This window comes from Bidens hawaiensis, unplaced genomic scaffold, assembly GCF_021521415.1.
Source record: "Bidens hawaiensis isolate Kalapana, Puna unplaced genomic scaffold, B.hawaiensis_p1.1 tig00020883_1, whole genome shotgun sequence".
NCBI classification, from domain to species: Eukaryota; Viridiplantae; Streptophyta; class Magnoliopsida; order Asterales; family Asteraceae; genus Bidens; species Bidens hawaiensis.
The window spans coordinates 218,582-230,603 of NW_027493211.1; the positions used below are offsets into that span (position 1 = coordinate 218,582).

A 12,022-nucleotide genomic window follows, 5' to 3' on the forward strand; every position below is an offset into this window, starting at 1 on the left:
AAAAGACAAAAAAAATCTACAAGAAAAGACAAAATAGTGAACAGCTGGAAACATGGCCGTGCTTTTGGAAGCACGGGGCAGTGCTTACCTCTCAGAAACGACAAAAAGAATTAGCACATGTCACTAAAAAGCACGGGGGCGTGCCTCAGGAAGCACGGGGCCGTGCTTACCTATCAGAAACGACAAAAAGAATTAGCAAATGTCACTAAAAAGCACGGGGGCGTGCCTCAGGAAGCACGGGGTCGTGCCTACTTTCCAGAAACGACAAAAATAATTAGCACATGTCACTAAAAAGCACGGGGGCGTGCCTACGAAAGCACGGGGCCGTGCCTCACACTCCAGATTGCTTATAAATAGTGGCTCATGTTGCACTCATTTGGTGTGCCTTGAAAAGAGTTCTATCCGGTTTTCACTTATAAAAACACACACTAACACTCACTTTGAAGATCTAGTGAAGAGTTTGAAGGCTTGGAGGTCATCACCATCAACCATCATCATTCAACCATCATTACCATCATTAAGAAGGAAGATTCGTCTACAATTGGTTAGATTGTTCCAAGTTTAATCATGTATTTGTTATCATCATTCATCTTAATATCTCTCATCATGCTCATTATGAGCTAAACTCCTTTTACTATATAAAATCTATGAAGAAGCTTTGTTTTGCTTGATGATTATATAAAACATGTGGGTTAGTCTAGTAAAGTACATGGTTATATTACGATTATCTTTTGATGAGAAATGTTTCACCATCTTAAATCACTAATTCAAAGTTGGTGATTGTCAATCCCATTGGCAATCATTCATGATCGATTCATGTTCTTGAAAAATAGAAATACTTTGATACATTATCGAAACATGGATCCTTATATTGTTCTTAGAAATGATGAGATATAAGTTATGATGTATTTCTCTAAACCTTGGTAATCCGAAAATGGCTTTGCTTAGGATCTCAAATTAGTTAAAGAAGTCATATGTTAATGGAATGTGTAATTATAACCTACATAAATCAACCAAGGGGAGGTTGTGTGAGTTAACTACAACCACCCGAAGTTGTTAGAATTGGTATTTGAGAAATCGAAGTCAATCCTAATCTTTCTACTTTACGAAACTACTTGCCAACTTAAATTGACATTATTGAGGTGGCATGACATTAAGAAAGGATGGACTTTAAAATGCGCATGCTACCTCCTTCGTGCCAAAGATGCTCACTTAAGGCTTAAGGAGCTATCTATCATATATTATTACGGCAAGTCTACCACATGTTTATATATCAATTATCAATGCTAAAATGGAGTGGATTCTTGATCTTAGATGGTAACCTTCACGTAATTGAACTACTCGTTTAGAATCTCTTGTCTTGGTCACCTATATATTATATATAAGTATTTATATTTTATAAAAAGTTTAAAAATTAACCCCAAAATGATTAAAACCTCTGATTAAAGTAAAACAACGATTTATCATTAGAAATATTTGTGTCCACGGATCGATACTTGGTTCTAACCAATACTATTATACATATATGATAAGTACACTTGCCTATTTTGTGTGTGTTTAGTCTTTCTAGAAATCACTTTTATAAATTTGAAACACGATCTTTTGCAAAAGCAAATCATTCCATCCATCATATTTTATACCACAAGCTACACAGCACGCATCACCTACATAGTCTAATTATAAGAGACCAAATGCAAAGAATCTCTAATATACGAGATGATTTCACCATTCATCCATATAACAAAAGAAAGTCCAGAAGACTTTATTATAAAATAATACATGATTCTATAGAAAGGATAAAAATCCTAAAAGAAAAAGAGAAAATAATTTTTCTAGCATAATCTTATGTTTTCAGGAATGATTCCTCGAGGAAGAGGAAGAGGTTCTCCTAATAAATGAAGAGGCAGAGGTATTAATAGTAGGCATGATATATTCCTAGCCCAAATAGGTGGAGGAAGACTTGTAGTTTCAAATATTGCTTCCAGCTCAAGTGTCGTTCATAACAACACAAATGATATTGAAATTCAGATAGATCCTAATGACCCATTATACGAAAAGGTCATGGCCATGATAAAGGCCCAAAAAGAAGAAGAAGCTTCAAAAGCTCCTACTTACGCATATGTAGCCCAAGACAACGATGAAGAAGATTCTTCGTTCATAACCGAGAGGCAAAAGAAAATAATTCTTTTAAATCAGGAGTATGTCGAATTCTTCGATGACACATGGGTTCTTATGCAAAAATATATTGAGCCGGCTTCATATGAAGCATCGTCTTATAAAACACGACAATATTATGAAAATATTTTGCAGCTTACTGAAACAGCAGAAATAAGGCATTTTTGTCCAGGAGAAAGAGAGAGAAACATGTATAATTTTAGCAAATATTTTATAAAAATAATTATACCACCACAAAAATGGGGATTAAGAACCCTAAATGAAAGTGAATTCATATATCCCGAGACAGGTGGCAGGAAAGTTTATAAATATAATTACTGGGATTATATCCAAGGATTTGAAAAATGCTTATTTTACGAAAATCCAAAAAGAAAACATTCATGGTTCATAAAGATTAGTGATAATATTTTTACACAAGACATACCTTGTTGGTTTCCAAAAATGGTTCAATTTATATGGGCCAACAGTTCAAATTCTTCCCGAACCATTTAAAGGATTATATCTAGAATGGGTTAAAGTATCTCCCAATCTTATAGAAGTAAAAAATAATAGTTGTTGGTTTGAGGGAATAACCTCAATGTATTTCTTCATAGAATTTTCAATTCCATGGATTTGGAAATGGAAACCGACCGCAGGGTATACCCTGAGGGATAATTCCCCATGTCTCAAAATAACTTGTTATATAAAGTTCTGGACAAAGATGATCAGGATAAATGTGTCTACCAAACAAATTGAAGGTCAGGATATGGTGAATGCAATTACCTCAAGAATAGAATATTATAAAACCCAGCTAACAATAAAACAACAAAAAGAGCTCAATAGTCCATTCGAACATATTTTGAGGCTTATAGATAGCAAGCAAGAAGTTTCAAGGTCCGAGATTATTAAATCCTATATGAAAGAAATTAAGAGGGAACTAAAGAAACATTTTTCTGCAGCAAGTTCCTTAAAGGCTATGTCCATTTCGTCAAATAGTCAAGGAGATTATAATGAATTCTCTTGTTTACCAGGAGAAGCCCAGGATAAAGAAGACATCGCATGCCTAGATGCAGACTTAGATAAATATTTAGAAAAACTCCAAGAAGAATTCATAGATCAACCAGGGGAATCTTCCCAAAGAAAACCGGACAAGGGAAAAGAAAAGGCTTAAAAAGTGACAAAACACGTTCCCTACTCATAGTGGGAATCTCTGCAAAAGATAATAATTCACCTTCATAATGGGAATCTCTGACAAAGCCCCTTAAGGCAGACTTTGGATGCCAATTTAAATGGCTATGCTTCTCCTATGTGGAATCTCTAGTCTTTATATAATATTTTAGTTTCTAATTTATTTTTATGTATTTTGTTTCTTTTCGGTGTGTTTTCCCTATAAATGGGGGTTTAGTTTTTAGTTCGAGGCACGCTAATTCTTAGCACCTCCTTTATTTCAACAATCTTGTAAAATATTCATCTTATTAATAAAAACTTCAAGCTTTGGAGTCTCACTGGTGTTTCTTTATCATTCTTATCATTCTTGTACAAGTAAGAAATTCTTATACTATTATATTCCAAGTTAATAAATATCATGATGGGCTAAGCCCATAAAATATTGAATCATGACATAAGACACCCCTTTAAGAAATGGTTCTAATATTACTTAAGTAATAATTAAGTAATGGTTAAAGTAATTTACTGGCTAAGTTAAAATTATAAACTGACAGTTAATATGTAAGGAAACTCTATCCGTATGTTTAATTTGTTGTTAGGATGTCTTTTATTCCTTACAAACTACCTTGACGGTTTATTATTTTGTAAAATGATTAAAACTTATTGACGGGTTTTTTTTACTTTGTAAAATATAATCTTATATCCGTGATTACTCTGTTTACCTATAAAATACAAATCCACACACATACTTTATAAAAACTCAAACCACACTTTCCCTCTACCAAAACTTCATTTCCTCTCCATATTTATAAATGGCATCGTCGTCATCGTCTTCGTCTTCTATTCTACCGAAGAAGACGAACTCATTTGTCAAGCGGTTCAAACGACGATAAACTTTTTGATAGATCAAAAACGCCCCCGAGACCCATTATTTCGGCAACCACGTATTCGTGATCGAAAGACCACTAACGAAACTTTGATACGTCACTATTTTATTCCCAATCCCACATATGGTGAGGATAGATTTAGAACCCGTTTTCGAATGACTAGACGATTATTCATGCGTCTAGAAAATGACTTGCCGGAGCACTTTGAGTATTTTCAACAAAGGGATGATGCTACTGGTAAGCCCGGGTTCACGACTACTCAAAAAATTACCGCCGCTCTTCGGCAACTAGCGTATGGTGTTGGCTCAGACATGTTGGACGAGTATCTACAAATGGCTAAAAAGACCGGACGCGATGCGCTTAACCACTTTTGTAGAGGTATATAGTTTTAATATAATTTTATTATTTACGTTGTTTATATATTTTTTTAAAATATTTACATAATTTATATAATTTTAATAATTATATTTAGGGGTCATATCGCTATACAAACGGAGATACTTACGTAGACCAACAATGTATGATATCCAACGCATATACGAGGTGCACGGTGAAAAGCATGGTTTCCCGGGGATGCTCGGTAGCCTTGAATGTATGCATGTTGGTTGGGCTATGTGTCCTACTGCTTGGCGATGTCAATTCCATCGAGGTGATCACCCCGGACCTACTATTGTACTTAAGGCGGTGGCGTCACATGATCTTTGGTTTTGGCATGCGTTCTTTAGGGTTGCCGGGTCTAATAATGACCTCAATGATATCGATCAATCACTGATAATCGATGACCTTATCGACGGGGTTGAACCCCCTCAGGCTTTTTTTTGCAATTGGAGAACATTTCAAGTACGGGTACTAACTCGGGTTACTTGTTCAAGCTTACGCGTCTCCAGGTCTGACAAACAAAAGTACTTCACGAAGTAACAAGAATCGACAAAGAAAGATATTGAAATGGCGTTTGGAGTCCTAAAGAAAAGATGCGCAATGTTGGCGAATCCAATAAGAATTTGGACAAGGGAGAAGATAACGGAAGTCGTCATCACGTGTATAATCCTACATAACATGATACTAGAAGACGAGAGTCACGCTATTTGTCAAAACTACGTGATATTCCAAGACAAGAATCGACGATCACCAATGAACAACGACTCGACAACATAAATATCATAAGGAGCCGTGAGTTACACGGCACCGTTCGGCATGAGTTGGTCGAGCATTTGTGGGATTGAAGACCCGATAATCTTGTATTAGACTGGTATCAATGTAATGTTTTATATTATTATTATTAATGTAATGTTTTATATTATTATTAATGTAATGTTTTATATTATTATATTTTATGTATTATTTAAAATAATTAAATAAATAAAAAACTAGATCAAGCCTCTAATCACCTGGACCACTACACCATCCGGGGCTTGGTTGAGGGGCTTGATCCAGGGCCATGTTATCGCCTACGTGTCGGGTTTTGATTGGATCACTTGGGGCTCAACCAACCCTCATTACCCTTAGCCTAAGACCACTCCCCTTCACAACCCAACCAACCTAAGTATTCATTAAAAAACTAATTTCTCTCTCTTCCATTTACACAACCAACCAAACCACATATTTTCACTCCCGTCAACAATCCAACCAAATATATTTTTAATAGCAGAGTATAATTTAAATTTTAACATAAATTTAAAAATAATAAGGTTTAAAATTAAAACTAAAAAATAAATTAAAAATTAAATTACTATTAAAATTTAATAAGAAAAGGAGTGTAATACGGAAATGGATATGGATTTGGATGAGTTGTTTTAATTTAATTTTGTTTTAGTTAAGATATTTAAGTTTAATTATGATATGTTAACTTTACAATGTATCAATTTAATTTATGATCTATTCCTCAAGTATGCCAAGTAGTCAATATATATATATTAAAAAGTTAGCCAACCCAAGCAAATGGTTGTTCGCTGCACCGAACGGTTCGAAGGTTTTAAATGACTTTTTAATTTCTTTTATTACTTTTTGGCCAACCGACCCTTTGGTTGTCAATGGGGATAGCCTAAAAGGGTCAATCACACATCATCTTAAGTTGTAACATGGCTTGAATCTTTGGAAACAAAGTTACATAAAAAGAAAAAAACAACACACAAGAGAGTATGGATTGCGTACCCAAGATCGATTGTGAGTCCATCAGATAGCTTTTGTTGTTTTGTGTTTTGGCTAATAAATAGATGTCGTGTCCAACTTGTAACCTCACCCCTTTTGTTCGAACAAATACATATAAACATCTAACTATCATTTATCTTGAATCCTTCTTTTTTTTTTTCTTATACCACTTGAACAGTAGAAGATAAAGACCAAAGAGTTGTTCTACAACTAAAAAATTTTATTTACTCTCGTGCCATATATGTAAGATATTCACTAGTTTATTCAAGTGACAAGTTTGTGAGGGGTTCACCATTTGTGTTGGACTGTTGGTTATTTGAGAGATGTGATTACCACTTCTTGAGATTAGTGAAATGAAGAAGGTGATCATTACCTTGGATTAGTGAAATGTTTGTACAAGTTGGTCACTACCTTTGAACTAGTGAAACACTTGGTGTATTTGATCTCTTCAGGTTAAAAGAAATGTTAGTAGAGCAACTTCATATTGGAGAATCTGGGAGATGACGTAAAGTGAATTTGTTGACATTCACTTGAACCTTCATAAATCGGTTTTGTCATCTCATAACCCTAATACTCTTTGGTTATTGTGTGTATTGCCAAACAAGATTTGCATATTAATCAAAGAACACTTTTTAAACAATCTATTCAAGTCTCCCTTCCCTTACCCCTTTTTTAGTATATCTCTACTATATATAAAGAGTGAGTGAATCACCTCTTAAATTTTAAGATATCCAATTAATTATGCAAAATGTACAACTTTGAATGCTTACATTTTTTAAAATTTGAGGGCATTTATGTCTTTACTCAACACTCATTAACCGTAACTTTTCATTTTAATTCTATAGTTACACTAATTGCCCTTCTATAGTTACAATAATTACCCTTGAACTTTAAATAACTTTTGTAATATCTAAGAATAGTAACACATCTAACCCTTTATCTTTATCCAATAACTTGACAAATTTATTTATTTTTTTGTTTTCGTCTATATATTTAAATATATTATGTTTTTAGAAAAAATTGAGCATACCATTATGACGTGTTTATTTTTTTCGACGTTTAGATATAAAAAAATGTCAAACCGATGTGTAGATTATAATGTACAAGTCAATGAAGCATTAAAGTAAAACATATACATGCAATTATAAACTTATAAATAAATTTTCATTCACATTTTATAGTTATAATAATTACCCTTGAACTTTATATAACTTTTGTAATATTTAGAAATTGTTGCATATTTAACCCCTCATCTTTAACCAATAATTTGATAAATCTATATATTTATTTTTTTCTTCAATATCTTTAAATATATTATGTTTAAAAAAAACAAAACCTATATTACGACATGCATGTTTTTGTCGCCGTTAGATATAGAAAATTTACAACACCAATATGTAGATTATAATTTACAAGCCAATGAAGCATTAAAATATAACTTAGATATGCATTATGAACCTATAAAAGGTTTAAACGCATAAAGATGCCATCAGTTTTACTTTATCAAATCATAATTTATAAAACCAATCCTCCTATTTAAATAATTCAATTACAAAATAAAACGAATAAAATTAACTCCAACTAATATTATCTTGAATATAAGTTGTAATTCTTTTGGTAAGATCTTATAGCTAAGTTCAAACTAATGAAAAAGCCAAAAACAACTCAATAGAAAGGGTTCGAGCCATTTCGAGTGGACCCGAGCTGGCTCGATTTATGCATGAGCCAAGCTCAAGCATGTTCATCTCGCCTAAAGTTTCGAGCTCGAGCCGATCTAGCTCGACATGTATTCGAGTCGAGCTCGAGCTTGGCCTAGCTCGGCTCGGCTCGTTGACAACTCTACATACATGTACCAACCGAACCAATTAAACACTTACCGTAATAAACTTTTGTAAAATATTACAAGATTAAGAAAACTAACATAAGTATAGGAGAAAAAGGTTAATATATAAAGGGAGACAAAAATGAGAAGTGTGATTAGTATTTATGACATCAAAAGAAACTTTTAAAAAAAATTCAAGAAAAATATTAAAAAAATCATAACTCATAATATAAATAAAAACAAAAAAACCCTAATATAACACAATGCCAAGCAAAATATAACACAATATTGAGTAGTATAACACAACAATTTTTTGTTTTCTTTTGTTTACTTTTTTCATTTTTATTTAAATTTTGAGTTATGAGTTTTTATTAATTTTTTGAGGGGTTTGTTTTATGGCCACAAATCTTTTTCATTTTTCTCATTTTTATCTCTCTTTGTAGAATAACTTGACTATGTATGGATTAGTATTATACACTATATCACGAGAGGATTGATAAACTAACATAAACAAGTATCGTATTGCAAATTGTTGTCGCCGCAGCATCGCGCGGGTTTCATGTTAGTTAGAATACAATATACAAAATGAGGGTTATGTTATAATAAGAAGTATTGTTTTTGTAGGAAAATAAGAAACAATATTGTTTATTGATTTTGTACTTGATTGAGATTAGTTTATGAGAGAAATCAAGTGAGAAATAAACACAACGACAAAAAATGAATATAAACATCTAACTATTATCTTTCTTGAATCGCGGTGGTGGTGGTTGGAAAAGTCACCGGAGTTTAGAGCTTGAACTAGAAGATTTAAATTAGTAGGACACAATTGGAAAATCATAAAAAAAAAGACATAAAAGTCTTCAACATTTTGTTAACAAAATAGTAATGTCCAACCGACGGCTAGACGCAAAGTAGAGGCTTTAGCAGACGCCATAAGTATAAGTGGACTAACTATCAAACCGTAGTTGCAAAGAGCATCCGTCCGTTTACTAATTAAATAAGAAAATACTTATCAATTATCATTTATGAAAAGAAACTATTTTTTTGAACGACCAACAAATTCTTCAAATAGAGTACTGACTAAATTTACCACATCGAGATACACTCGTCTTCCGATCAAGGAAAACCCTCACCTAAGGCAACACCCATGAACACTCGCCTAAAGATACAACAATACAGTGCAATAAGCATATACTCGTTTAGTTCAATAATCCAACTAGTGGACATCATATACTCGCTTAGTTTCCCATCATCATTCTGATAAAGACAAGAATCAAATCTGAATCAAATAAAATACCAAGTCATTTCGTTACCACTTTGCCACCCACTAACAAACTATAATCTTCAAATTAACTAATACCCATTAATTGGTTAATTTCATCTCACCATTTCCACTCACCCACCACCATTTTCGGTGACCAACATTCCATTCCCAAATTATTCCAAACCAAAATATCACCACCCTCTTTGGAAACACCAACAAATTTAATTCAATCAATCAATCCACTAATCATACCATAATAACAATAATAATACTCCATCAATAAAGATCTCGGTGAAGCTAACAACAACAATAATAATAACAATAACCCATCATCCATCCTTATTATTATCAAGATGATGTACGTGAAGGCTGCACCGACGACAGATCTGAATCGAAACACCGATTGGTTCACGTATCCTGGAGTATGGACCACATACATCTTCATATTATTCTTCTCGTGGTTTCTTATTCTCTCGGTAACCGGTTGCACACCCGGCATGGCGTGGACCGTCGTTAATCTTTTACACTTTCTGGTAATTTGTTTTCGTTTTGATTTGGGGGTTTAGGGTTTGTTTTGATTTGTGTTAAATCTGATCAATTTTGGGTTTTAGGGCTTGTTAATGTTTAGGGTTATTTTTTCAATTAGATGGCTGGTTTTGTTTTGAACTTTGAATTGGCTGGTGATTTAAAGGTGTTGAATTTGGGTTTGTTTTGATTTTGGGGGATGCTTGGTTGTTTGAATTTGTTCAATTTGGTTAATTTTGGGTATTAGGTACATTCAATTGATGATTGCTTTTATTTCTCAAAATTTTGAATTGGTTGATGATTGAGGTCATAAAAGTGTTTGAACTGGTATTATGTAATTTTGAGTTGACTATTGATGCATTAAAAGTGTTCAATTTAGTCAATTTTAGTTTTTAGGGTTTGCGGTTACTAGGCTTATTCAATTTGCTGACTGGTTTTGTTTTAAACGTTTATTTGGATGATGATTGATGCTGTAAAGGCGTTGAATTTGGTTTCGTTTCAATCTGGGTTGGTGATTGATGCTTTAAAGGTGTTTAATTTGGTCAAATTTGGGTTTTTGGTTTGTAATTATTAGCCTTATTTATTCAATTTGATGGCTGGTTTTGTTTTAAACTTCAAATTAGGTGATGATCAGTTTTGGTTTTATTTCAATTTAGTGTGAATTGCGGTTTTTATCTCTGTGGTTTGTCCAAATATGTGGTTTTAGTTCAATAGTTTTAAATTTGCGATTTTCGTCCTTGTGGTTTTATTTCACTTAAAATTAAACCCGAATTCATTAACCCCAGTAAGTCTAATCATTAAACCCATCAGCGTGCCCTTCACGTGAGGGGCAGTTTTGTCCTTTTTTCCCAAATACACCCCAGCCCCTCATTTGAGGGGGCTTGCGGATTAGGACTTGGGTTTATTTGTGGAGTAAAAGGACAAAACTGCCTCTCACGTGAGGGGGCATGCTGATGGGTTTAACGACCATACTTAACGGGGTTAATGAATTAGGGTTTAAGTGCAAGTGAAATGAAACCATAGGGACGCAAATCGCAAAATTTAAACTATTGGACTAAAACCGTAGATTTGGACAAACCACATGGACGAAAACCACAGTTTACTCTTCAATTTATGATTGATGCCCTAAAAGTGTTAAAAGTTTTTCAATTGGGGGGTTTTGGGTTTGTATGTTAAAATATGCATTCATTTGATGGCAAGTTTTGTTTTAAATTTGGGCCGATGAGCAATGCCCCTAAAAGTGTCCCAACTTCTTCAATTTGGGTTTACGGTTTGTAAATATTAGATGCGTTCACTACATGACTGGTTTTGTTTTAAACTTTCAATTGGGTGGATGATTGCAGCTCTAAAAGTGTTCAGTCTGATTTTATTTCAATCTGGATTGATGATTAAAACCCTAAAACCATTCACTTTCTTCCATCTTGGGTTTACGGTTTTCTAAATTCCATATTTTTATTGTTTTCTTGGTAGGTGACTTATCATTTCTTCCATTGGATGTAAGGAACTCCATTTGCAGAAGATCAGGGGATATACAACAGGCTTACATGGTGGGAGCAGATCGATAACGGCAAGCAGCTCACCAGAAACCGAAAGTTTTTAACCGTTGTACCTGTAGTTCTGTATGTAAACTTATATATATATATATATATATATATATATATATATATATATATATATATATATATTTAAACTTAAACCATAAATATGAAGTTTCATGGTTATTTAGCTAACATATTCTTGTTTTGCAGGTACTTGATAGCTTCACACACTACTGATTACCAGCATCCAATGCTATTCCTCAACACGGTCGCTGTGAGTGTTCTTGTTATCGCAAAGTTTCCCAATATGCATAAAGTTCGAATCTTTGGGATTAATGGCGATATGTGACAGTTGATTGCAGTTGGTAAGTTTGGATTGAAAATGGATAGTATCAATGTATAGTAAGTTAATGTTGGGATGTGGAGGTTATCTTGTTATTACCATTTTTGTTTGTGTGACTTGGGTGAGTGACAAGTGACTGCTGCATATTACAAATAAAGCTTACTGTATGTTGGG

At 33.4% G+C, this 12,022-nt stretch overlaps 1 pseudogene across 1 annotated transcript; it reads left to right on the plus strand.

Annotated features, from left to right (window-relative positions):
• Positions 1–9,550: 9,550 nt before the first annotated feature.
• LOC143561873 (uncharacterized) lies at positions 9,551–12,022 on the plus strand (annotated as a pseudogene). The gene is made up of 3 exons (XR_013140385.1): positions 9,551–9,975; positions 11,438–11,586; positions 11,716–12,022. The product of XR_013140385.1 is annotated as an uncharacterized LOC143561873 (transcript).